Raw genomic sequence first — 27,923 nt, 5'->3', positions numbered from 1 at the left:
AGGGGAAGGATATTTTTTATTTTTGGTTGTGTTCCGAATGGAATTGCTGCTGCCCATATTCGACCTCTGAGGGAGAGGTAATCCTGCACTGCTGTTAGGTGTGTTGTACATGCAATTTGCGTATAATGAAGGTTGCCTTCCCTCTGTCTTCAGCAGATTTTAGACTTAAGAGCCGCTGCTCTATCTTCTATACCTGTTCTGTTGTATCTTTTCTCTGCTGTTCGTCTGTACACGCACAGGACAGCTCACGCGTGTGTGTATTGTGTGTGTGTGTGAGAGAGAGAGATGCCTGTGCGCATGTGTGCGTGTGCTCATGTGTTGGTTTTTACAGATGTGCGTGCGCCTGTTTGCCTGTGTATATGTGTATGTTTGCATGTGTTTTCCTGTCTGTACGTGTGTGCTTTTATGTGTGCTTGTGCGCTTTTTTTCATCCGAATGTGTGTGTGTTTCGTGTGTGCGTACCTATCTGTGTGTTTCATGGTTGTATGTGCGTCCTTGTACGTGTGTGTGCATATGTGTGTGCGCGTATGCGTTTGTGTGTGTGTGTCAGTGCCTCCGTTTCTAGGGTATACCCATCTGTCTCACTCCATGGGTGAGTGCCGCCCCCACCCCCAGGCTGGCATTATGCAGTGCTCGATGCTCTGCAGATAATTCACACCGCGTCGCCGCTGGGTGCATTATTTCCGTGTCTGTGATATGTCCCGTTTTCATTATTCAGGAGCCCCCTCCCCCATCCTCCCCCTCTTCTTTGCAGGTTCTTGAGTGGAATTCTTGACCGCAGTGGTGTGAGCGCAGCGCCGAATGAAGTGCTTGTCTGTGATGAATGAGGTCCGGATTAATGTTCTTCTCGTTATCACACCTCCCGTCTCTCTTCCACTGCTCCTTCTGGTTTTCCATTTCCATTCTCTTTTCTTTTGTCCACGCTCACACTTAACTTTTCTTTCCTTTTGTTCGATTTCTTTCAGTCTTCGCACCCCCAACATCGATTTCCCTCCTCTTTACCATTTCCCCTTTCATTTAACTCCTCCCATCTTTTCCCATCTCTCTCTATTGATGAATCACTCCTATCCCTCTTTATAGTAAGAGTTTCCTTACCTCATTCTCCCTTTCTCTCAACTTACCTTTTTCTTTTACCTTCCTTTTTCTTTCTTTGTGTATCATCCTTCTCATTCTTCCTTTCATTAGCCCAATCTTTTCTCTTTCTCTCCTTACTCCACCCCTTCACCGCCTCTTCATTCTTTCTTCTTGTCCCTTCCTTTCCTCGTTTTCACATTAATCAATCTTTCTTGTTTTCTTACCCTCCTTTTCTAGTCCCGTCTTTTCTTGTCTTTGCCCTTCTTTCTCGTTTCGTTCGCTCTTTCTGCTCTACTTTTTCTAGTCACTATTTTCTCCCACCGTCTTCCGTTCCTCTTTCTTCCTCTCTTTTTCCGTATCATTGAGTAAACTCCTACCCCCGGTCTGTGTCACAAGTCTCTCCGTCCCATCCATGTTTTTCTCACTCGCGGTCACACACACCTGTACTACACATAACTTTCCATATTTCCCGCGCCCCCATCTCTCTAGTTGTCTTCATGTCTTTATCATCCGCTTTTTTATTCGTTTGCTGACCTCTTTCACAGAAATCCCCTTCCCTCCATGCTGTCTCTCTATAGCTGTTCCTTTTCCTTCCCTCCGCTTGTCTTCTTTTTCACACCGCCCTCTTCTGTCCACCTCCCTCGCTCCATCTAACACCTCCTCTCAACTTCTATCGTTCATCTTTCTTTAACGCGCATGCATCTCTTTAAACGCCACCCATCATAGCTAAACTATCACAGACGCTAAACCGCACCCATACAACTCTCGAACACACACATACAGATCTGCCTTACCAGTGCATCTGATGTCTAACCCTCACAAACACATCCCAAAAATGCACCTTTGGGTCACTCCGCCGTAAACAACCCTCCTTCACTCGCACACATCATTCACAAATAGCTTATCCGGCCACAAATGTTCGTTTCACGCTTCTCTCATACATGCCCTAACCACAAAACATACACGCATAAAGTTATTTTCGATACAACACTCTCCTACAAACACACAGTCTCCATGAAGACCTGTTGCCCCAGGGCACACAATACCCTTAAACACATCTCGTGCAGAAATCCCGGTTGCACTCGGATCACTAGTAAACACGCACCTGTTTACACGTATCATCTTTACATAACAAACACGAACATGAACGTACACATACACACATCTCACTCACAGACACACATGCTTCAATAGCAAACATTTCCCGTACATGTATATGCACCTCACTTAAACACAAAAACATGTATTCATGCTTCTATATCCCATTTAACGACACTCACCCCCCGTAGACACACATCATTCTTACACGTAACTTCTCTTAAACACCCTCCCGTTCACATAATTCGTTTCCCTTTTTGAAACCACATTTTTCTCTGTCTTACTTATTTCCATGGATCTCACACTCCACCAGCCCTCTCCTTCTATCCCACCGTGGAATTTCCCACCACTTTCTTCCCCTCCTTGTCTCAGCCCGGTGTTCTCTTGCTCACAAACTGCTTCTTCTGTAATGTTACCCCTGAGTTCTTTCTCGACCATATGTAGACCATTATTCCTCTTCCTCTCTTTACCCTTTCCCTTTAACCATTTATCTGGCTCAATTAATTCTTTCTTTCTCCCCCCCCCACCCCATTTTCACATTTCCATTTCATCTTTTCAATCTTGTATTTTCTGATTCTCTCTCTCCCTTCCACCCCGCCTCACTCTGTGTACATCTCATCTTTTTCTACCATCACACTATCCCCTCTCTTGGTCCCCACCTCTTTCCCGTGCTCTTTTCCTTCTCTCTGTCTCCTCCTCCTCTCCTCCCTCACGCACAGCAAGTCAGAGATACAGCACAGAGAGCCGCTGACTCCTAACTCCCCCGCCCCAATATCCACCACCCACCCACCGCCTGAGCTGTGGGAGAAACCCCCTCCTCGCTGCCAGGGTGCCAGCCGCTTGCCCTTCTGCCCTACTGAGGACCTGTGGGGGGCAGGCTATACAGGTAAGAAGGTGGGTCCCCACCCTTGGGCGGGGCTGGGAGGAGAGGGAACAGGTGTCAGAGACAAGCAGATCCCGTCCGGCCTGGGAAGGGAGCCTTGGTGCATTGGAGTAGCAACCCGTCAGTAACTGTTCTTGCACGGTACATGTCCATTCCTTCATACGTGAGGTGTTTTCTGTCACACGAGGTTGTGAGAGACGGCGCCTCGAAGCGTGGACAGCGCGACGAGGGAGGCGCAAAACGCAGTCCTCTGAAGTTTGGCGCCCCTCACCCAGCCAGAGGCGTCTGTTTATTATTGTGCTTGTGCGTGTTTTGAGTGTTTTTCAGGGTTAGTTAAGTGTACGCCCGCGGAGCTAGGGGCGCGTGGCTGGCTCGAGCGCGGAGGGGACGCTGCTTTCCTCGCTCGCTTCGCGCCTTTTCGCCGCCGGGGCTGAGAAGCTTCTGGGCGCGCGGGTCCCGAACCTCTCGGGAGGGGGCGCCTGCTCGAGGGAACGTGCCAAGTTTGTGGGTGGTCGCGCGGTGGTCTTGCTGAAGTACAGAGGGACTGGAGCTACAGCGGATTCCTGCTGAGTGAGGCGGCTGAGCTCGTTTCGGTGTAGCCATACCGCCACTGGCTTTTATATTTAACGAAGGCGTGAGCATTTATATAAGCCCAGGGCTTAATTTGAGCCGGTGGTTTCCTGTGCGGGGAACCGGCTTTTATTTTTGAGGGCCTGCACTTATTTTTCTGCCTCAAGCATTTACTGCAGCAAAAGACACATATGGGAAAGACGGAAGAACAGAAAAACGAAAAAGCGTCACAAAGGGAGCAAGCAGAAATCTGCAAGAGTGAGCTGGAGTGACAGGAGTGGCTGTAAATGGTTTAAAGAGTTCCGAGATGGCTTCAGGATTACACTGCCTCAGTATTCCGTGCTTGAACATTTACTTGCAACAGCTGCGTTTTTAAGAGGAGACCTTTGGGCACCGTAACGTTTGTATTTATAAATTAAGCACTGTATAGCTCCCGCACCACACTCTGAACTGCCTCTTGGCGCTTTTTTACTAATGGAAAGCCGTTTCTCCGAAGTGAAAGTAAGAGACTTGCACGCGGGCCTTCGTTTAAAGCTGTGGATTAACAAGGACCTCTGTCACAGGTGCATATCCCAGTGAGCTATTTTACCAGTATGTATTCCAACCCGTCTCCTTTTCATGCTTGATTCTTTATGCCATTTATGTGATGCAATTTGCTAGCAATATAATACCATTCTGCTGCTTGTGGTCACAGCTGAAAAAGTGAGTATTTAGTGATTGTCTGAAGAACCTAAATATCTGACATCTACGCACAACTTTCCATTTTGTGGAAAACATGTGCTCGTTAAGACATCACCGTATTACCATGTGCCTGAGCTTCCTTATCGAGCCAATATGTGCACTTAGAAACAGGCAACATACAAGGCTGGCCCATAACACTACAATCTCCATCATTTACATGCAATGATAGCTTATCATTTGAACAAGAAAGAAGCCCCATATCGGAAAAGGGAAATACCTTACAGAAGCAGATTATTATGTTTGCACAGAAATAGCAACAGTTGCAACCCACATTTAGCACATACCTGCGGAAATAAGAATTCTTAACACGTTTTCGAGGGAAAAATACATTTAATAATAAATGTAGTTTTAAACCAAAAGCATTTTGATGATGTTTGTAAAGTATGAATTTCTAAGCTTTTTGGGGAAATGCCTGACAACATTTGTTGACAAATGGCTGAAGGCATAGGGACTAATAGGGAAATCCTGTCTCAGTATCGCAAAAAAACATCTTGGAGAGTGGTCTACAGTACCAGGAGCAGTACATCAGATGTGGGCTCCAGAACTGGACACAGTACTCCAGAGGAAGACTCAAGAAGTGGGCATAACAGTCCAAACCAGCACCCCAGAACAGGAAACAATACTATTCAGAGCATACTTTTAAAGCTGTAGCACCAGGACATGCACTATGCAGCATATATTGCTTCTTAAATTGTACATGATACTCCAGGAGTAGCATCCAAACTGGATCCTGGATGTTGTTCCTAGAACTGTACATAGTATTCCAGATATGACCCATCAAACAAAATATTAAAAATGGCGCAGTACACTAAATGTGGCCTTTTTCACTACCACAATACTTTATAAGGGCGTCAGAAAGAGGTTAATACTCCAAATGTGGCCTTCAGATTAAGACACAATACACCAGAACTGGCCTCAAGCATTTGGCAAGGTACTGTAGAAGTGATCCACTGAAGATCACAAGATATTTCATAAGTGAAAACAGTACTGCAAAATTGGCCTCAGAACAGGTTGAAAAACCTCAGATGTGGCTTCCAGAACAAATGAATGATAAGAATGAATGACCCAATGAAATGCATATGATGGATAAGTTATCAAGATGAAGAAAGAGAGGGAGCTGGTAGAACCTTTAAGAAAGCTTGCAGTGCCGGTCTGACGAGGAGCAGTGCCAATGATGAAGCATGACATCCTACGTGTGTGAGGCCTCTTGCTCCTAGAATTTAGGACCCCTGTCACCAGTTTCCGTTTTTTCATGGTTGGTACAGTGTATCACTTATATTTTGACCTCTCTGGGATGTTCATTGTGGGGAAGGGGGGAAGAGAAGGGAACAAACAAATTAATTGTGATAGTACATCACTTCGTTGTTATCCATTGATATGGAAGACTGCATAGCGGATTAACGCCAGGTGCTTTGTTTAGGACCATGGTTCAGTTTCAGCAAGGCACTTCAATTTGTTAACATGCCAGCTGCATGGAACTGAGTGCTGTGTAAAAGTGAATTATTGCAATGCTAGGAAATAGCTGAAGAGAGAAATGCACGGTCACGGGTTCTATCTAACCCTGCAAGATAAATAAGGATGTTCTGTCTGCAGTAGGGATGTTATGTCTTCCGAAATCTCTATAACGTTAAGGCTACTGCTTCAAATCCCTCTGGGGCCAGCGTGTCATTGAAGTCCATAAACTGAATTGGGTAATATTAACACCTTGAGTATGACCGCTATGTTATCAACACAGGTTATTGGTATAGACAGCGGAGCCCACAGCAGAATGGGCTCCTTTGAGCTTCACTAGGCTCGGGGACTCCTTCTCACTTTCATACTAAAGGCTGCCCTGAATCGCTTCGGATTACAAATCTGTGCATTAATGAGAGGCCTTGTGAGCAGGTCTTTTATTGCTCTCGACACGTTGATAGCGCAGAGTGGCCGCAGGAAATCATTTTAACATCTTTTATGCTTGGTTGACAGTTATTTATTCTGTATGCTTATGCTTTCCCGGCCCCTTATTGCAGCTTTCCTGGGTGTGAAGGTGATCTCTTGGCACTAAGAGCTGTTCTGGAGAGGTGTGTGTGTGGGGGGGGGGATATGTGGGTAGCAGTGCATTATGAGGAGAGAAATGCCTGGAGGGAGCACATGATGGGCTCAGAGACAAGAAAAAACAAAACATCTGTGTCAATAGGAGGGTAGTCACTGGTGGCTAACGTGTTTTTCTGGACAGTAAAGGAATGCTGTTATGTTCTGTTGATTTTTTGGGTGTAAAACACAATATTTGGCGCTGTTGTGACCTCTTGATGAATGCAGAACGTGCTTGGCAGCCAGGTAGGAGACTGGCTAACAATTTCTCAATGGCTGTGAATACAGTGGAATCACTTACAGTGTAACTCCTAGTCAATGACTGACGATTATTTTGCATATTAATTGTTTTGTTGGGAACAAATATACCTCTTATTTTCCGTCTCTAAAGGCTGTAATTAAAAGATTTTACTATTATCAAACGTAACATGTCTCAGTTCACCGAGCTTGAAAAGAACAACGATTTAAACCCGTGACCTGCATACATCAGCAAGTGAGGATTTAAGACATGGAGCTGTGTTCCAGGTTTAGGTTGGTTGTCTGGGGAAGCTGTTTCCCTGGATTAGGGAGCAAGCTCGCTAAATCCATGATGATAAATGTACACTATCATCTCTCAAAACACTCAAATAAACGTTTTTTTTACATGGTCTGGAGAAGGGACTATATTGGTTTGTCTCATCTCAGCCAAACTTATGTTCCTGAAACAGGGTCGGACAGACCTGCAGGGCAATCCGACAGTGCCCATGGGCTGGTTTGACAAGTCAGTGTGTGTGAAGTTTTTTGGTTGTTGTATGCCTGTTTCATGGTCTGCTGGGCCAGTTTTTACTACTGATTTCCCTGATAAAAAACTAACATTGCCTACAGCAAGCTCAAATCCATGCAGTCTCCCATACCTTGCAAACACTTATACAGTACTTCTTTTCAAGTTCGAAACTGACCCAATTTACAAACATGGATCACTTCTTAAGCTAACTGATTCAGTTATGGTGTCACGTTTAGCTTGGTGCCCAGGCCTATATTCTGTCCCAGTTCGTCCCTGTCCCGAACCCCTTGAATGCCCACCATGAAAACGCTGTCATACGTATACTTTGGAAGGCCCAGTCTTTTTAATATGGTTTAAAAATTTGCGTAGGCACCTACTTCTAGACTCTGTCCCCGGTGCAGGGTTTGGGAGCTTCAGGCATCACTCGACATTTCTACGTGTCTCCTATTTCCTCGAGGTCTTCTTGGTCATTTCCTTGTCCCAAAATATTTGTAAAGCTCCCCAATCCTTCCACCCCTTCAGTATGTTGTTTCCAGAAACTTGTCAGTCACTTCCACAGCACCAACTCCAGTTCTCTACACTGTTGGTGTGGCAGCACCTAATTCCAACATGCATCTAAAGTCTCCCACAAGTACAATAGCATGTACTTGAAAGAGTACACTTGTGAGGACCAAGTCCTTCCTCTCTTAAGCCCTCAAGACTTCTCCAGCTGCCCTACCAATTTAGCTCAATCCTAACCTGTTTTTATGCAATTAGGCCTTCTGAGTCCTCTACAGGGTCTGAAAGTTGTTAAAATCAAGACTGTCCTGATGCTGCCAGTGTTGTGGATGGATATTTTAGGGTCTGAGTAATATGGATACTGTAGTACAAACCCCTCCCCCCTATGATACTTCTGCTTAGTACAGCAGCAAGTTTTAGGCAGTGGCATATTTATAAATGATGAGGGTCATACGTCCATAGTTTGATCAGGGGCCCTTAAAACATCACGCAGGTTGGCCATCTCAAAGATACACAAACGTCTTGGCCTGAGTGTAGGCTCGGAAGGATTGCGGTCTGCATCCCAGGCCAGAGTTTCATGAGCCAGCATTTCATCCCTGAAGTGTGGGAAGCTTGTATTACTTTTAAAGATGCTAGCCAGCTGGTAAGCCTCAAAAGAACAGGAGTCTAACATGAGTATCAAACAAAATGATCCTGTGTGCATGGAAGGGGCAGATAATGGCCATGTTATTGGAAAAATAATGGTCAGGAATGTGGCCGGAGCAATTGTCAATGTCTGAGATTAATTCTAGGTTCCCTTCAATCATTCATTGTATTGTTTGTTGTACACTGTTGGAGTCAATTGAGGGGGGAGGATAGTCAGTAAAAAGGATTCCAAGTTTCAATCGAAATGACCAACTGAGGGACTCAGTAGCCCACTCTTCCCAGGCACACTGTTCCAAACGTAGATCAACACTGCTTGCAAGGTAAGAGGGTCTAGCTGTAGAAGGGGACGGACGTTTAGTGCCTTGATGACGTTGTTTGCAAGGTAAAAGGGTCTAGCTGTAGAAGGGGACGGACGTTTAGTGCCTTGATGACGTTAAATTACATAATCTTCTCCCCCACCCAGACCAAAATCTGAGGTGTCTGCCTAGAAGCAAAAGGCATATCAGTGCTGAGTCTGAACTCAGGGAACTCCACAAATACTTAAAAGTGCTCATAGATTATTGACCCAATATCATTCTCTTGAACACTGTTTTTGAAGAAATCCATGAAAGTGGTAACTTAGACTATGGTGGTTTTTGATCCTAAGGTTTACAAGTTCATTAATTAGGGCAGGGGCGGCTTCCATATCAGTTCAAGTTTTTCTCTATGAAAAACTTAACACACCCATTTTCAAATACACACCAGAGCAGGACAGCAACTGTAGGACCTCTCTCTCTGTTTTGTCTGAAGGCATGCCTTTGTGAGTGTTGTGGTCAGTGGCATAACACAATGCAACGCCCCCTGGAAGATATGCTGAAGGAGCCCTGCACACTCATATCAGCAGCGGCTGAGGGGCTCCGTCCAGTATGGTAAGCTGGGGTACCCCCCACACGGCGGGGGCTGCCGAAGCCTCTGTTCTGCACCTGGCTGTAGCTCCAAAGAAGCTTCTCCTTTGGGAGGACCCTCAGTATATGGCAGTACGGTCCTGACTTGGAAAAAACAATGGCCCAGACATTGACTTTTTTGTTCTTCAAACAACAAACATTTGTTTTCGCGGTTTATTGTGGGAAAATACAAAAAATGCCATGTGGTCTACTATTTTCACTATGCAATGGCGGGCAGGACACATTGAGTATGTTTGCCAAAATTGTTCCTGCTGTGATGGCGTATGGACGTTCACAAAATATTTACCATCTGTGAATTGTAACATTAGCAGGTGGGTTTGGACAACGGCAGCATAGTCACCACCACTTACTAGCATACCCACAAAAGCTTAAACAAAGCCTTCAGTCCCAAAATGAACTATATCATAAAATGGCTTACTGTGAGAGTAGTCACATTTAGCAGCTGTTTTGCCTCATGGAACCCTGTAGCACCACCGTCTTCTAGCAGAATATGTTTGTGCCCTTGTGAAAATGTGTCCAATGGCCTCAGCAAATGCATCATTATGCAATTAAAAGGGATTCTCGTAGCAGTAAGTCTTTCACTGGGGCTTTGGGTAAGTTGGCTAATTTAACATTTTGCAACTGAGACACCATTTACAATCGTTTGTACATTTGTATACACATTGTTCGGTATAAAAAATTTCGAAATTTGAGGTTTTTAAAAAATTGTTAAATAGAACAGTCCCTGTCTTTATTCAAACAGAGTTTTGGTCCGGGTGTGTGGTAGCAGAGGTGACTCCGCTTGTAGTATGACCATACGATCGGACCCAGGAAAGAATAGATCCCTATGTGACATCTCACATAAGTTCCAAGAAAATCTTGTTGATTGGATTGATCACTTTCACTGCATAAGTGAGCTCTTGTAAGGACACTCATCGCCCAGATCGATGATCCTGTGTGAACAAGAGGTTTCATCCCTTTGTATTCTTTCTGGACAATGCTGGAATAAAAATAAATATTCTTTTAAATTAAATATTCAAGGATTACCTTTTGCAGTTCGTCAGAAGGAGTTGTACCTTCAGTGTTAACCGATTGATTGTCTGCTTGAAGATCCCTTCCGAGAAGATGCAGTGTACATACAACTCCTAAAAGCTATACTTGTCAAATTGCATTATGTGCTCCTTACCAAGTTTGTAAAAAATATCATGTGTCTTTTCAATCTCAATAGCACTGTAGAATAAAGAGAAGGATGTTTGGATGTAATCTGGAGATATAAATTACACTCACCAGCAGAAGATGAACACCTTGCCTATGTCTCTGCCATGTAGTTTGTCGCTGCCAATACATTTAGGTTACACGCTGATGGAGATAAAGTCTGCCTGAGTGATTTGCTACTACTATGCCCAATGTAACCTTTTGTTCTTTGATAACCTCTTTCATAAAAGCCTCCATCTTGTCTTAACCTCCAGACAATGCCATACCACCACCTTGTGGAAAAAGGGTGGTAAACGAAGTGTGATACACTTGAAAAAATGTAAATGATTTATCAGTAATATTTTAATTATTTGTATATAAAGTTAGAGAGACAGAATGAAACGTAAAACGGTGTATGGAAAGAGCATGTTTCTTTTCTGACTCTTGTCTTTTTCATAGGTATCTGGCCTCTGGTATAACGAAACCCTATTTTAATGGGTTATCCCTGTCTCATTGCAATGATTATCTCTGTATAGAAAGTTTGGGACTAGGAATGTGTAGTTCTTTCTGGATATCAAGTTCCTCCTTTATCAAATTCTTTCTTCCACAGGCCCGAATGCTCATTATTCCTGATCAACATATTGGGGACCCTCAGTATAAGAAAATAACAGGCAATTTCTGGTGTTGCATTTTTCGCACGTTGTTTTCTTTGCCTTTTGTGAAGTCTAATCTTTTAAATACTAGTTTATGGCAGCCGTTAATAGAAATATTAGGTGTCAGATTAAGGAACGGTCAAGTGTTTTACATCCCAAAGATTTCTTTGTATATTTGGTGTACAGTCTGATTCAAAGCCCTGTGCTGAGCCATCCTAAAGAATAAATAAATAAATATATGTCAAAAAATAAAACAGGCAGATCGACAAGGAGTAGGGCACAGTGCAAAGAGGGTAAAAAGAAAGTACACTCAGAGTGGGGGCAAGAAAACCAATGCACCCCCATGGGGTGATGAGAAAGAAAAGAAGTAGAGGAGAGGAAGAAATCATGCACTCATGGAGTGTTGATAGATAAAGAGAAAAGAGCCTACTCAGGACAAGGAGTGGAAGAGTATAAGTTGTCCAATCACAAGAGTGTAAGACTGAAATCCGCCTGGGAGGGACAAACGCAAGAACAGCGAGAAAAGTTATGGAATCAAGAGCAGATACAAGAGATAAACAACAAAGCTAGCTAATCAGGAGCAGGGAAGTGAGATGGACAAAAAAGACATCCAATCATGAGTTGTTCCAAAGCCCACTCTAAGATGATGGTATATATTGAAAACAATGTGTTTGCCACCATCAACTGAAGCTGTCTGATGCGGACACCTAATAATCATTTTCCACCTCTCTGTGGGTTAACTATGGTCTCCTAAAAAGTGTGTCCAACCTGCAACAGAGGACTCATGGGGCCAGATTTATGAAATGTGGCGCTACATTACATGTAGCTCCACTTTCTTGCGGCCCCCCTAACGCCACCATATGTGCACAGTATTTAAAATACGGCACACCGTGGCTCAGGGTTGGGGCAATAGCATCAGAATTTCTAATGCTACTGATGTAATGGTCAGGGTTAGCACCAACATTTTGTCACTAACCCTCAACAGTATATAGGGGCCCATTGTAAACAATGGTGTGCCCCCTTTTAACACCTGCTCTGAGCAGATGTTGAAAGTGTAAAAAAAATAATGCAAGGAAATCTCTTAGATTTCTTTGCGCCATTTTTTGGCCCGCCCCCATTGGGGGAATGCCTCCTTTGCATACAAAATGCCTAGCACAGGCATAACGTAACGCAAAGGGTTACACAGTGGTGCAATGCATGCTTTGTGCCACTTTGTAAATATGGCTCAGGGAAAAGGCCAACTTAGCGTCGCCTTAGTGTAAAAAAAAAAAGATGCTAAGACAGCGCTAAAGTGGCGCTGGCCCCCTTAAATCAAGGCCAATGTTATTTTTCTTTGTGCAGACTTTTTGCATACTCTTATCAGCCTTTCACACAGTATTTTATTTTGAGGTCAGATCCAAGTCTTAATTCACATATATGTTCACAAGTAAACCAATACTACATGTACAATTTGTAATCCGCATTATTTTATATTTTATTCATAAACTGTTAGACAAATTTATACCAAACCAACAAAAAAAAAATTTTTTTTTAAATACATACTAACTTCTTGTTCAACTTTGCAGTCGATCCGTCAAAAGCATAATGAGGTTTTGGGGGCCAAATATTGAAATGCAACTTTCAGGAACCATTCAATAGGTTTTCACGACTTCGACTAACGTACAGAAAGCTGTCCAGGATCAAACGTTTCTGTACGTTTTTAGAACGTTTCCTGCAGTTTTGTAAACAGTGCCCACCATTTATGAACAAAAAAGTCCCCATATCAGCTGAACAATAACTCAGGTTATTAACAGAGAGTCTGATATGTGACCTTTTCACAATATGGTTTCTTGCATTGCACAACATTCACTAATTATTTGCCCTGAGGGGTGTCTTCATAGCTATCGATGACAACTTATGGGTTTGGCCATTGAAGTGAGCTTTGTAGGTATTATTCATTCCTCATCCTCCCAGGTGGTTCTGGTCGTTTGTTTAGGCAGTTTATATAAGTAGTTCCAGAGGGTTATGGGCGGGTTGGCAGTTGAATGGATGTGATCTGTGAGTCTGCACAACATTGTCACTGAAAACAGGGCATAGCAAAGGGGCCATGGAATTGCCTTCTCTGAACCTGCAATTAGATTTTCATTTAGTTGTTGTAGAGAACTCACTTACTACCTACATTCTCTGTGTCACTGTGTGTCTCTGTGTTGTGAGTGTGATCTTGTGAAAATACATTATCTAGTCTATCCCCAAGTTTTTAGATTGAGATGGCAGTGCGCAAGCCCTGCTTTTCCAACGTGTTGGTATATATCTGCGCTTTTAACCACACCTACCTCACGCCCATCACTATCACTTGTTCATGGGCTTGCCTTTCAAAAATCCTTTATTTTCTTTGGCAACTGCTTTACGTTTGTCCCTCCTTAGGACGGGTTTGCTCATCGACCCTGTTACGTGGGTAATTGCACTATTGCTAATAACTTTGACTGCGAGTAAACTTGTTTTCCTTTTGTCTCTATCCTTTGCGCTCACGGCAGCAATTTGAATCGGCTTGCTTATGTCAACTGTTTTACTTTTTATTTCCAGTCTGTGTGGCAAGAAAGCTCCAGTTAGAAAGTGACAACGCTAAAGCTCTAACTCGAACAAACGAAATCTGTTGCATTGCAAATGCTTGTTAAAATTTCTTAACAGTGTGAAAACGCCTTCCATCCTCTTTCCTTTGACTCTCCTTGGCCTAATTTCCTTTGAGTAGGATGAATTGGGGTCAGAGGAGTCAATTGCAGAAAAGTCATGATGCAGAGGGCTCGCAAGACGATTGACAGCTTTGTATGGTTTGAGATGAGGTGGAGAGTGGGGTTGTCCGTTCTAGAAGGGTACAGGTCAAAGGTCACGTGACGTGTGCTCTCATTTTTAGGGTTGAGCCTGCGTTGCATGCGCTTGTGCATGCGTTTCGCTAAGCAAGACGCTTTAGGAATTAAAAAGGGCTCGGAGCCCTGTCCACATCACGTCAGTGTCTTTCATTGGCTCATGGACTTGCCTGTTAGAATCTGCTTGATTTCATTAGTGGAAGGCTTGCATACGTCATGCCTTTTCCGGTGGATAGCCCTCCTCGAGCGCATCGATCAAGTACAGAAAACATGCAAGGCTTGCTGTTTTCCATCCGGCTCGTGGACTACTTTTTCTCTATTTTCCCAGGGCGATCTCGCTTGGCAGAAGTCGAGCGCTTTACATAATATCGACCCTGTTATACAGTTAATTGCACTTTTTCCGGTTATGTACATAAATGTACTTTTGCCAATAGGTTTCATTACGAGTGAAAAGTCGGGTTAGGAGTTTACAACGCTATCAGCTCTAACATGAGCAAACGCCAGACCCGTTGCATTGCAAATGCTTGTTAGATTTAATATGCTTGACATCGACAGAATGAAAGAGATTTAGCTTTTCAATCCACACAATGTAGCCAAAAGTACATCTAATCTTTCTAAACGCATGTCCCCCAAATCGTAATGTCAGTGAGAAGTGAAAATGGAACCAGATCTCATGAATTAGTTATTGAAATTTAGAGATTGTGAACACCATTTTAAAAACAAATTCCCCGATAAATTAGTGACTGACAACTGACAATTTTAACATTGTTATTTAAATTGTCACTGCGAATTGGGTAATATATAACAATCGCGTACTTCATTAGGTCAAAACACTTGGTGAGGTGTCTCTTGCAGTTTTGAAGATTTAAGTAATTACATCTATGTGTTTTTTAACATTTGAAGTCGGAGTGTGCAGCTGATATTTTCTTTTAGCTTTTGTAATCGCTGATTCGTGATGATTAATACTCTGGTGAAGTAAAAGTGAATGGTACTACATTTGCAACTCATGTTCTTAACATGCTCGATCCCAAATTCAGGTTATTCGGATGGATCAAGGTCTCTAGCATGGCCCTGATGAGTGCCCGCACTGGTCTCAAATTCAGTGTAGCAAGCTAGTGCTTGTGTCCTGGAGGTATCTTTCGTGACAAAGATTGAGACTCGAAGCAGACCTCTGCAGCTGAAAGGGCACCACATTGGACTGCACATGACGGACATCGTTATCAACAGTACGGCTCAAGTAGGTGGACAAATCTTTTTAAGTGTTGTCTGCTAGGGAGATTGGAACAGCAGACTCACATGTTTTTAAATTGTTCTACAAGTCCCCTGCAACAGGGTCCTTTGCCCATCTATGTGGCATATGGATGTCACACATGTATACCATTCAGTGTATGTAGAGGCTGCTTGTATGGAGAATGAGTGACACAGGTGGTGACTGCCACAATAGGATGCATTTTGTGTTTCCTATATTCTAGTAGTACATAACATGGGGGCTGGGCGGCACAGTCCAGACACTGGGGCCTAACACAAGCACCTGCGGTGCAGGTGATCCTAAACCTCTTGAGGGCCCCCCAAGCCCTTCAGGGGGTCCTCAATCAGCCCAATATGATTTCATATCTGCGAGTGAGTGTCCTCGCATCACATTTTGAATGGGGGGGGCATCATTTTGAGTTATGTCACTGCCCAGACATCTGGCGTCTAGTGCATGACTCCTCCCAGAAACATTTCAGGGATCCTTCATAATGGGTCAAACCGATGGCTATTAAGGGAAGGAAAGAAGGCCTTTATGAAACAAGGGAGATTCCAATGCCATTCACCAGCCCATTATTCTATGGAAGGGTTACCCGCCTCTCTTCATAGGTTAGTAGATAATTAAGTGGGGCTTCTGCCCTTGCTTTTGTGCGCAAGTTGTTGGTACCTTCTGGATGCTCCACACGCCACCTGTCTACTCAGACCTTGTGACAAAGACTTTGGGTAGACTACTCTGAGGACAATAAGCCAAAGGGCAGAACAGGTCTCAAACTGACTATAGGGGTGCACAACTACTGTCAGCAACTCTAGTAAAAAGATGGGGCAGAAACTCCAAACTAGTGTGCCAACATTTTACTACCCAAATCCGGAGCACCACACCAGTGGCAAATAAGAAACTCATCTGTGTAACAGAGTTGCGGTAACAAACACTTTCTCCTCTTGGGGGCACACCACCTCAAGCCAGCTGAAAACAGCCACAGAAGGAAGGGCAAAAATTAATTAAGCCATTGTGACTCCAAGTGGTGGACTAAAAGACAAACTCTTGGGTACAGTGTGATCTAAGATGTAGTTGCTCCCCATAGATAACTGTCCTATTATTAACTGAGAGCTAAGTGCCAAGGAGCAGTACAATTTAAAGACCTGTCCCTAGAGAATAGTTTAGACTTTACTCAGAAATTTCGATGGATACTAATTACAAATCACATGGAGTGTCCTCTCATTATTATGTATTACGTTGTGTGTAGCGAAAAAGTACTTTTGCGTTTCCTAAACTAAAGAACCGGTTAGACAGTGCTTCATAATTGTTGGACATTATTCTGTTTTCTGAGTCTCCAACTTCACGTCGCCACCCGGAATGAGCCTTGCACTGCTTGATATCACTATCATGAGGGTTAAGTGCATCTCGTAGATGGCTGGCTGTGGCTGGAGCTTCTCTGTGACGAGGTCGTAAAGAAAACCAGTGGCACACACTGATTGCACTGGTTCCCGCTGCAACTGGGGAGCACTGTTTCTTCAAGGCTAGGGCTGCTCCAGACATTTAATTAAAGAAATCAATGATATGAAAAGGATCTACGTTTTAAAGAAGAAGAGCTTTTTGAAGAACTCAGTATAGGATATCTCAAAAGTGAAAGTTTCAGCTAGCATTCGAGGGAACTACATCAAAAAAACCTCTAATGTATTATTGTATGAAGAAAATGCATTTAAAAAAATCTAACCTTATTGATCCTAACTCTAAATGTAACTCCACAACTTACTTCTATTGAAACTCTAACTTTATCTTTATTTTACCTTTTTTTTAAAGAATTGCCCCATTATTTTTAAGACACATTGTTCTTTTACCAACCACAAAAACGATGGGGCATATTTATAAGAGGTTTTCATCATATTTGCCCCACGCAATGTGGTACATGCGTGACACAAACCTCTAAGACAGAGTTATAAAGCCATGCAAAGCCACCTTGCATGGCTCTTAGTGGCCTCGTAAATCTGGAATAACACAATATAGCGTAAATCGCTGCGTTGCGCTACCTTGCCCTGGGTAGGCATTCCATGGACATTGTGGTGGGAGTTCCCACGCAACTCCCATGGATTTTGACACATTCCCAGATTTACAAGGACTTGTAAACCTGGGAATGCACCAAAATCCTACAACTTCCCAGGGGAGGCGTAAATAACAGAAATTCCTTTATTTCTCCTTGTTACGTCCTCTTCTATGTGTGCTGCATTCTGCAGCACACGTAGAGGAATATACCTCCCTGAATTGTTTTTATGCAGGAAGGTGCTCCTTCCTGCACAAAAACAATCCTGCATGCAGAAGAGTGCCTCTGTTGGCACTAGGCTGCCTAAAGCGAGCCAGTGCAGAGGAAAAGGCAGGAATGCGCCGTAGTGCCTTAAATATGGGGCATTCCTGCCCTTTCCCCAAGGGCAGCACAGCAAGATGACTTGCTGTGCTGCGTCGTAGTTTCATAGATATGCCCCTATATTAATCAGATATTTTTAAATGTATTATAGTGACCTAAAAATGCTATACCTGCTTTTTTGCTTCTAAAAGATTTCTTCATAGTGGTACCATCATTATAAATCTGCGACTGATTAACTGTGTCAATCTGCTGGCCTTATGAGTTCCCACAGACTTCTCTGGAAGACTCGACATCTGCAAAATGCAGCAGCAACAGAGCTCCGCACGCCTGTTGTGATAACACGTTGCTGCCAGTCGAGTGAAAACTACATTGGCTACCTGTAGCGCAACGCCTAAATGAAGACCTTCTGCATCAATCGCACACCATCCCTTGGATAACTCTATCCTTGTCATTAAACTCACGTGAATGCCTTTGAGCCCCAAACTCGCTTTCAATAAGGGATGGATGGGAGGTAATTTTCGGTCCTAACAGCGGACCTATGGAACAAATACCTACACTACATTTCCACCATTCAGGACCTTCCAACTTTCGGTCCTATCCTAAAATTCTATAAAACTTGGCTGTTTAGCTCAGAAGCCTAAAACTGCAAAATAATTATTTGAACAAATCAATGATCTTACAGACAGAGGCTGGAAAATGAGACACAGACCTGGGATTAGAAAGACACAGAGGATGGACCTCATTTAGGGGTCTCCAGCGGTAGCAAGTCCTACCCCTGGCTTGACCCTTGCAATCACTGGCTCTTTACTTCTGGCTCTGGCATCAGAGGTGGCAAAGCAGTGCCAAGACAGAAGGCAAACAATGGGTTCTTTGTGAGTGGCCTCATGAGAATTGATAAGTTTCTACAACCACTACAAGGACATTTCACTTTGAGTTCTATAAATTAAATTACATTAAATTAAATAAATTAAATGGTAGGTGCACTTTTTAAAAAACTGCGTAAAGTGAAATAAACATAAAAAGAGTCTTATTTTCAACATTTACCATGTTTCAATTTTGTGAATACATAAAACATGTTTTTCAGTTAAACCTTTAACTTTGTGATTCACAAGAGTGACAGTACCTTCAAAGTGATCACAAAACAATAATAATCAACAATGATAAGACTCCATTCAAACCAATAACATATGGCCACATGTACAAAGTGTTTTTGTGTTCGCAAATGGGCCGACTCGCAGAATAGGCTCGTTTGCGAACGCAAAAAGGCGTTTTGAAATGTGCAAAGCCCTACTTGTGATTCGGTTACCTATTACCAAATCACCAATTGAGGTTGCGATTAGTTATTAGGAAGGGGTGTGTTTAGGGGGCCCTTTCCTAATCGCAGTGGTATGTGTCAATGTTTTGAAACTGAAATGTGGTTTCAAAACATTCACATTTTACCACCTACTTCAAGTAACCCATTCGCAAATGGGATGGGGTCTCCAGGGGACTTCTTCCCCTTTGTGAATGTTTGTAAAAGCATTTTTTAAGAGCAGGGACCAATGCATACTCTTAAAAAATGAAAAGGAAACTTTTAATTTTCTTATTTTGAAACACATCTCATTTTCCTTTAAGGAAAACGGGCTGCATTAAAAAAAAGATTGCTTTATTGAAAAACAGTCACAGACATGGTGCTCTGCTGTCCCCAGCAGTCAACCATTCCTGCGACTTTTGAAATTCCAATGGGTAGCACACCAAGACCTAACTCATTAATATTCATGAGTTTGGTCTATTTGTGACCCACTGGGACTCACAAAATGTGTAAAACACACATTTGTGCATGCATCTTTGCAGTGACCAAATAGAGAATCACAAAAATTTGCTATATGGTAATCACAAACTTTTACCTATGCAGACCACAGTTCACATTCATTATGTGAGCCATATGAACTAATACAGGTGGACATGACCTCTGTTGTGTTTTTTAACCTCTTTTGGGTGTAGCTCCTTGTGATCTATAAATACATTTCTTTTCGAAATATGTACTAGGGTTCATTGATGCCAGTTATGTTTATAACAAGAACAATGTCATATAATGTTGCTTCCTCCAATTGAGGTCAAAGGATGTCTGATACACTTCTGCAACACTAGACATTTAGTGATTCAATATCACCTGACTGAGGGGCATGCCTTTTTGAGAATGTAAGTGCAACATAGAAAACAAGCAAATCAAACAAATAGCAATTATTATAAAAAGCTTCAATACAGCAGATAAAAGCCCACTACCTAAGTTACTAAACCAATTACCTAGAGCAACAAATCCTTTTCTAATTGCTTCCCAGGCACCAGAAGCTTCCAACTCTTTAAAATCATGCTTCTAATCAATGATGTTTCTCACATGACCTCATATCACTTCTCCTTTGTTGGTGGGAATGTAACTACAGCTTTGCTAAACAGCAAAATGTATGATGCAAGGCAATATTGTAATACCATAGATTATATGGCAATCATTTTAGTATCAATAGCTATCAGTGATGCAGCAGTACTAATTTCTAATTTATCCACTATAGTAGAAAGCTTTCTAATCTTCAAATCATTCCCAACAACCCCCACAGATGGGATCATTTCTCCAAAAATATCTCCTACTATTTCAGGAGCACTACAACTACGTTTCAGTCTATAAGGAAAATTCCCTTCATGCTCCTCTAACTTTTCTACATGATAAATCTTTGGAAAAACTACAGCTAAATTGCAAGTACCAGACCAACTTCTGGATAAAGTAAAATATGCACTCGAGCTGCACATGTAATAGACTCCTGGAATGACAAGATCACCCCCGCATTATCTGGTCAGTGTTACCCCCTAACTCAAACATGTGTTCACACTTACTTTCTCTCATAAATAAGTGATGCACCGCATTTTGCCTTCAATACGCGCATAACACCCCCATGATGTTGCCAATTCAATGCCAAGGTAGTTTGACCTCCCATCATCATGTGATTAATCTCCACTGTTGATCACATATCCTTTCTTACATCTCTTCCCATTTCTGTCCTTTCCTCAATCACCCTTGTCCCAACCTCTTCCCATTTCTGTCCTTTCCTCAATCACCCTTCTCCCAACCTCTAACACGTCAATAAGGCCCATATTTATACTTTTTGACGCAAAACTGCGCTAACTCAGTTTTGCGTCAAAAAAATTTGCGCCGGCTAACGCCATTCTGAAGCACCATGCGGGCGCCGTATTTAATCAATGACGTTAGCCGGCGTTAGCCGCCGGCGCTGCCTAGTGTGCGTGGAAAAAAACAACGTACACCAGGCAGCGCCGGCGTGGGGGAAAATGGAGTTTGGGCGTCAAAAAATGGGGCAAGTCAGGCTGAGGCAAATTTTTCGCCTCAACCCGATTTGCGTCATTTTTTTTCACTCCCAACCCCCATTGAAATGACTCCTGTCTTAACAAAGACAGGAGTCATGCCCCCTTGCCCAATGGCCATGCCCAGGGGACTTATGTCCCCTGGGAATGGTCATTGGGCATAGTGGCATGTAGGGGGGCACAAATCAGGCCCCCCTATGCCACCCCAAAAAAAAAATACCTACCTGAACTTACCTTAAGCTTCCTGGGATGGGTCCCTCCATCCTTGGGTGTCCTCCTGGGGTGGGCAAGGGTGGCAGGGGGTGTCCCTGGGGGCATGGGAGGGCACCTCTGGGCTCCTTCCGAGCCCACAGGTCCCTTAACGCCTGCCCTGAGCAGGCGTTAAAAAATGACGCTAACAAGGGTAGACGTCATTTTTTTTGACCCGCCCACTCCCGGGCGTGAATTTTGCCCGGGAGTATAACTACGACGCACATGCCTCAGAGTCAATTTTTTAGACGTGAACGCCTACCTTGCATCTCATTAACGCAAAGTAGGTGTCCACGCTAAAAAATGATGCAAACTCCATGGACTTTGGCGCTAGACGCGTCTAACGCCAAAGTATAAATATGGAGTTAGTTTTGCGTCGGAATTGCGTAAAAAAAAACTACGCAATTCCGGCGCAAACGGAGTATAAATATGCCCCTAAATTTCTTTACAATAGCAGTCATAGGGCAGGTTAAATGTCATCTATGGCCATAAGAAGGGTCAATTTTAGTTATGGACCCAAAGAAACTCCAGACATCTTCATCTCTTTCACAAAAGGGTGTGGGTTTAAATGTTTGTAAATAGGCACTTCATAAAAAAAATAGATCACAATTCGGAAAAGTAATACTGAAAGTTACCCTGCCAATATAGAACACTAAGTAAAATACTACAGGAAATATCATAAGTGAGAGAGATATGATGTTAGGTAATACCTTCAGGTACTGAAGCAGACAATTGAGTGCATATGTAGCAATTCTTTATACCCATTGTGTCAATGTGTTCATAAAGCAACTTAAAATATCTAGTTGAGGAAAAATCTCTCTTAGAAGCATCCTTATGTAGCAACTAAAAATCAAAACTCTACAAATGTTATACTGTAGTACTAAGCTCAGTGGGTGGAGTGGTGGACTTAACAGAATTATTAGACATTGGAGAACTAAACCCTATAAGCAAAGCAATTAGCACTATAATGGCAACTATTATTTTCCCTGCTGCCAGCAGCCTACGTCTGTCTGGGGTATGGGTACTCAATGATTCACTACCATCTGACCTGTGAGTGGAAATAGCAGTATACAGATTTATATTGTGCAACATTTACTTTTGCAAAAGGCAAAGCTGAAGGCGTTAATGCAACAAATTAAGCTGAAGGTGTTAATGTAACAAATTGTCCTTATATACAACATTCTTCATGAGACATCCCTATCTCTATTCTATTCTATCTTCTTCTAGAATGATAACCTTACTCTTCCTCAGCAGCCTTGGCCCTGGGAACATTTCTTAATTCAACAAAACAAAGTTCAAAGGAAATGTGAAAGTTCAGTTCTATTAAAACATTCAGCAAACAAAGTTTGTTGCTCATGTCATCTGATCATGAAATCCATATAAAGCATTATTGTGTGGCACAGTTCAGGTTTATGGAGGTTCTAGGCACACGGAACCAATGTCATCCTATGAGTAAGGAACTTGGACAATGTAACGATTTGTGTAGTAAACACATTCAGGAGCCAAATACTATCGGCAAGGCACTTTAGCCATTTTTTATCTCCTTAGCATTGACTTTTCATCTTCACTGTCACTTGCCTCACTCTCCTTCAATGACAGGTTGTGGTATTGTGCAACCAAAAGGCTTGGCCACACCCTTCTTCGCCATTTCAACCACTCGCCTCTGTCTCGGTTTCTGCTGATCACACCACTCGCCCTTCATCAGGATCAGGGTCGGTCTCCACCTGTGCCAACAGCCAGGTTTCTACGTTTGTTCCAGCTTCAACCATTGTTGAGTCAAGACTTGTCTCAACCTCTTCTTGCACCACCTTAGAGTTTTGATTCACCAACGAATCTTAGGGCTTGGTTTCACTTACTTCACCACCACCCTGGTACATCCAGGGATCTGGCAGTTTCCAATTGCACCTCTGGTATTGGCACACTCACATCATTGAGGGGGCACTCCATTGCTGGCTATGTGATGCATGGGCCCAGTTTCCCCCAACTGAACAACTGTGTTAGTCACTAAGATGACTTAGAAAGGACCATCCCAGCGAGTTACTAGACAGGTTTTCTGGACATGTTTCTTCACCAGGAACCAGTCCCTAGGACTGAGGTTTTGGCACTGTTCTTGATATGGGACAGCAGTGGCAGCATTAACTTGGGGAGACACACAACCTACCAAATCAGCCAGTCCCTTACCATAGTCTAGAATCATATCATTTGTGATGTTCTCAAGTGCACTTACAGGCACAGCAGGCAGTTTCATATCTCTCCCCATGATGATCTCATGGGATGACAGTCCTGTCGTCCTGTCAAGTGTACTGCGAAGACTCATCAGCACCAAAGGCAAAGCATCTGGGCATTCCAAAGATGTAGACGCACACACTTTTGCCATCTGTGACTCAGCATCCCATTGACATGCTCAACTATTCCTGAACATTCTGGTTAGTAACTACAACATAGCCTCTGTTCTAACTGCAAAGCTGCACACAACAGTTTCAGGACCTTATTGTTGAAATTAGTCAATTGGTCTGTGTAGGAAAGTACCATCTTGCCTGGCATTTTACCCCCATTTTTCACTGTATATATGTTGTTTTAGTTGTATGTGTCACTGGGACCCTGGTAACCCAGGGCCCCAGTGCTCATAAGTGTGCCTGAATGTGTTACCTGTGTAGTGACTAACTGTCTCACTGAGGCTCTGCTAATCAGAACCTCAGTGGTTATGCTCTCTCATTTCTTTCCAAATTGTCACTAACAGGCTAGTGACTAATTTTACCAATTTACATTGGCTTACTGGAACACCCTTATAATTCCCTAGTATATGGTACTGAGGTACCCAGGGTATTGGGGTTCCAGGAGATCCCTATGGGCTTCAGCATTTCTTTTGCCACCCGTAGGGAGCTCTGACAATTCTTACACAGGCCTGCCACTGCAGCCTGAGTGAAATAACGTCCACGTTATTTCACAGCCATTTTACACTGCACTTAAGTAACTTATAAGTCACCTATATGTCTAACCTTTACCTGGTAAAGGTTAGGTGCAAAGTTACTTAGTGTGAGGGCACCCTGGCACTAGCCAAGGTGCCCCCACATTGTTCAGGGCCAATTCCCCGGACTTTGTGAGTGCGGGGACACCATTACACGCGTGCACTACATATAGGTCACTACCTATATGTAGCTTCACAATGGTAACTCCGAATATGGCCATGTAACATGTCTATGATCATGGAATTGCCCCCTCTATGCCATCCTGGCATAGTTGGCACAATCCCATGATCCCAGTGGTCTGTAGCACAGACCCTGGTACTGCCAAACTGCCCTTCCTGGGGTTTCACTGCAGCTGCTGCTGCTGCCAACCCCTCAGACAGGCATCTGCCCTCCTGGGGTCCAGCCAGGCCTGGCCCAGGATGGCAGAACAAAGAACTTCCTCTGAGAGAGGGTGTTACACCCTCTCCCTTTGGAAAATGGTGTGAAGGCAGGGGAGGAGTAGCCTCCCCCAGCCTTTGGAAATGCTTTCTTGGGCACAGATGTGCCCAATTCTGCATAAGCCAGTCTACACTGGTTCAGGGGACCCCTTAGCCCTGCTCTGGTGCGAAACTGGACAAAGGAAAGGGGAGTGACCACTCCCCTGACCTGCACCTCCCCTGGGAGGTGTCCAGAGCTCCTCCAGTGTGCTCCAGACCTCTGCCATCTTGGAAACAGAGGTGCTGCTGGCACACTGGACTGCTCTGAGTGGCCAGTGCCACCAGGTGACATCAGAGACTCCTTGTGATAGGCTCCTTCAGGTGTTGCTAGCCTATCCTCTCTCCTAGGTAGCCAAACCCTCTTTTCTGGCTATTTAGGGTCTCTGTCTCTGGGGAAATTTTAGATAACGAATGCAAGAGCTCATCCGAGTTCCTCTGCATCTCTCTCTTCACCTTCTGCCAAGGAATCGACTGCTGACCGCGCTGGAAGCCTGCAACACTGCAACAAAGTAGCAAAGACGACTACTGTAACTCTGTAACGCTGATCCTGCCGCCTTCTCGACTGTTTTCCTGGTGGTGCATGCTGTGGGGGTAGTCTGCCTCCTCTCTGCACTAGAAGCTCCGAAGAAATCTCCCGTGGGTCGACGGAATCTTCCCCCTGCAACCGCAGGCACCAAAAAGCTGCATTACCGGTCCCTTGGGTCTCCTCTCAGCACGACGAGCGAGGTCCCTCGAATCCAGCATCTCTGTCCAAGTGGCCCCCACAGTCCAGTGACTCTTCAGTCCAAGTTTGGTGGAGGTAAGTCCTTGCCTCACCTCGCTAGACTGCATTGCTGGGAACCGCGACTTTTGCAGCTACTCCGGCCTCCGTGCACTTCCGGCGGAAATCCTTTGTGCACAGTCCAGCCTGGGTCCACGGCACTCTAACCTGCATTGCACGACCTCCTAAGTTGTTCTCCGGCGACGTGGGACTTCTTTGTGCGACTTCGGGTGAGCACTGTTTCACGCATCCTCATAGTGCCTGTTTCTGGCACTTCTCTGGGTGCTACCTGCTGCTAAGAGGGCTCATTGTCTTGCTCGACGTCCCCTCTACCTCCTGGTCCAATTTGCGACCTCCTGGTCCCTCCTGGGCCACAGCAGCATCCAAAAACGCTAACTGCACGATTTGCAGCTAGCAAGGCTTGTTGGCGTTCTTTCGGCGGGAAAACACTTCTGCACAACTCTACATTGCGAGAGGGATCCGTCCTCCAAAGGGGAAGTCTCTAGCCCTTTGCGTTCCTGCAGAAACCGCAGCTTCTTCTGTCCAGTAGAAGCTTCTTTGCACCCACAGCTGGCATTTCCTGGGCATCTGCCCATCTCCGACTTGCTTGTGACTTTTGGACTTGGTCCCCTTGTTCCACAGGTACCCTAGATTGGAAATCCACAGTTGTTGCATTGTTGGTTTGTGTCTTTCCTGCATTATTCCTCTAACACGACTTCTTTGTCCTTAGGGGAACTTTAGTGCACTTTGCACTCACTTTTCAGGGTCTTGGGGAGGGTTATTTTTCTAACTCTCACTATTTTCTAATAGTCCCAGCGACCCTCTACAAGGTCACATAGGTTTGGGGTCCATTCGTGGTTCGCATTCCACTTTTGGACTATATGGTTTGTGTTGCCCCTATCCCTATGTTTCCCCATTGCATCCTATTGTAACTATACATTGTTTGCACTGTTTTCTAAGACTATACTGCATATTTTTGCTATTGTGTATATATATCTTGTGTATATTTCCTATCCTCTCACTGAGGGTACACTCTAAGATAATTTGGCATATTGTCATAAAAATAAAGTACCTTTATTTTTAGTATAACTGTGTATTGTGTTTTCTTGTGATATTGTGCATATGACACTAAGTGGTACTGTAGTAGCTTCACACGTCTCCTAGTTCAGCCTAAGCTGCTCTGCTAAGCTACCATTATCTATCAGCCTAAGCTGCTAGACACCCTATACACTAATAAGGGATAACTGGGCCTGGTGCAAGGTGCAAGTACCCCTTGGTACTCACTACAAGCCAGTCCAGCCTCCTACAGTCGGATTCTAGAGAAGTTGGGTATCCAAATTGTCATATTAACTCTCTCAGCAGCAATTTTGTCACAGAAGACTGTCATTCTTCCTGGTAAGGTACGCTTCCACCCGCTAGGAGAAAATATAAACCCTAAACAAGACATATTTCTGCTCATTACATGGGGGCGCCTCAATAAATCCCATTTGCATTCTGTTGAAGGGATCTCCTGATCTACCTATGTGACTCATTGTCACATGGGTCTCCGTCCTACATTCATCTGGTGACACACAACACACCGGTGACACAAACTCTCAGTCATCAGTCTGAATCAAGTATTTAACCAATTCTGTCTGAATAGCCTCACCAATGCATCTCTTCCTATATTAGCAGGTCTATAGAAATGCCTAGCCGTTGGAGACAATCATCAGGCAACAATTGTCTTCCATTGATAGACACCTAAATTTCATCTTTGTTCTTCACACAACCAGGCTTAACCCAACACGTTTTTTCTGCCTCTGGGACTAGCACTTAACTTCTTCCCAGGTATCAACCTCTAACAACAAAAAAGTTAAGTTAGTCTCATTTTCTGGGTTATTTATAAATTCTCCGTCAAAGATATGGGACTTGTGAACACAGTACTGTGCAACCTCATCAGCATAAGGGTTGCAGATAGCCACAAAATCATTTCCACTCCTGTGTGCTGCACACTTAACAATAACAATTTCTCGAAGCATTGCCAAGGCTTCCAACAGTCTCATGACATATTTCCAATTTCTTATTGGGGATCCTGAAAATGTCATAATTTCCCTCTGTGACCATAACTGTCTAAAGACATGGACCACACCAAAGCCGTACTGACTATCTGTGAAAATAGTCACTTTCAGTTGGTCAGAAACACAGCAGGCTGTAGCAAGAGCGGCCATTTCAGTTCTTCTGCGGAGGTTACACCTTGGAGTCAGGAGGCTTTCACTACTCCTTCCAACATACAGACTGAGTATTAAGCTCTCAAGTTTCCTCCATAATCTCCCAAGCAAGAGCCACCCACAAACAATATATAATCAGGCTCTGTCAGGGGCTTGTCTCTGATATCTAGTCTCAGCATGGTGCATAGTTTCATGACATCCAAACAGTCATGCTCAACTTTCCTGTCCTCAATTTCATTTTCAGGCAATGACAACAATGTATTTGGGTTAAGAGAAGAATATCTTTTTAGGGTTATGTTTTCAGCCATCAGAATTATTTAGTCCTATCTTGTGAGACAGCTATTAGTC

At 43.7% G+C, this 27,923-nt stretch overlaps 1 protein-coding gene across 1 annotated transcript in view; it reads left to right on the top strand.

The window, feature by feature from the left end:
- Positions 1–2,913: 2,913 nt before the first annotated feature.
- The window catches only part of DOC2A (double C2 domain alpha), an 846,604-nt gene continuing 821,594 nt past the window's right edge, over positions 2,914–27,923 (top strand). Inside the window, exon 1 of the mRNA XM_069244126.1 lies at positions 2,914–3,058. The gene's annotated coding sequence lies outside the window, so the exon portion shown is untranslated. The remainder of the gene's footprint in view (positions 3,059–27,923) is intronic.

The sequence above is a fragment of the Pleurodeles waltl genome, chromosome 7, assembly GCF_031143425.1.
Source record: "Pleurodeles waltl isolate 20211129_DDA chromosome 7, aPleWal1.hap1.20221129, whole genome shotgun sequence".
NCBI classification, from domain to species: Eukaryota; Metazoa; Chordata; class Amphibia; order Caudata; family Salamandridae; genus Pleurodeles; species Pleurodeles waltl.
The sequence above is the reverse complement of the archived record's forward strand: the minus strand, read 5'-3'. Positions and strand labels throughout refer to the sequence as shown.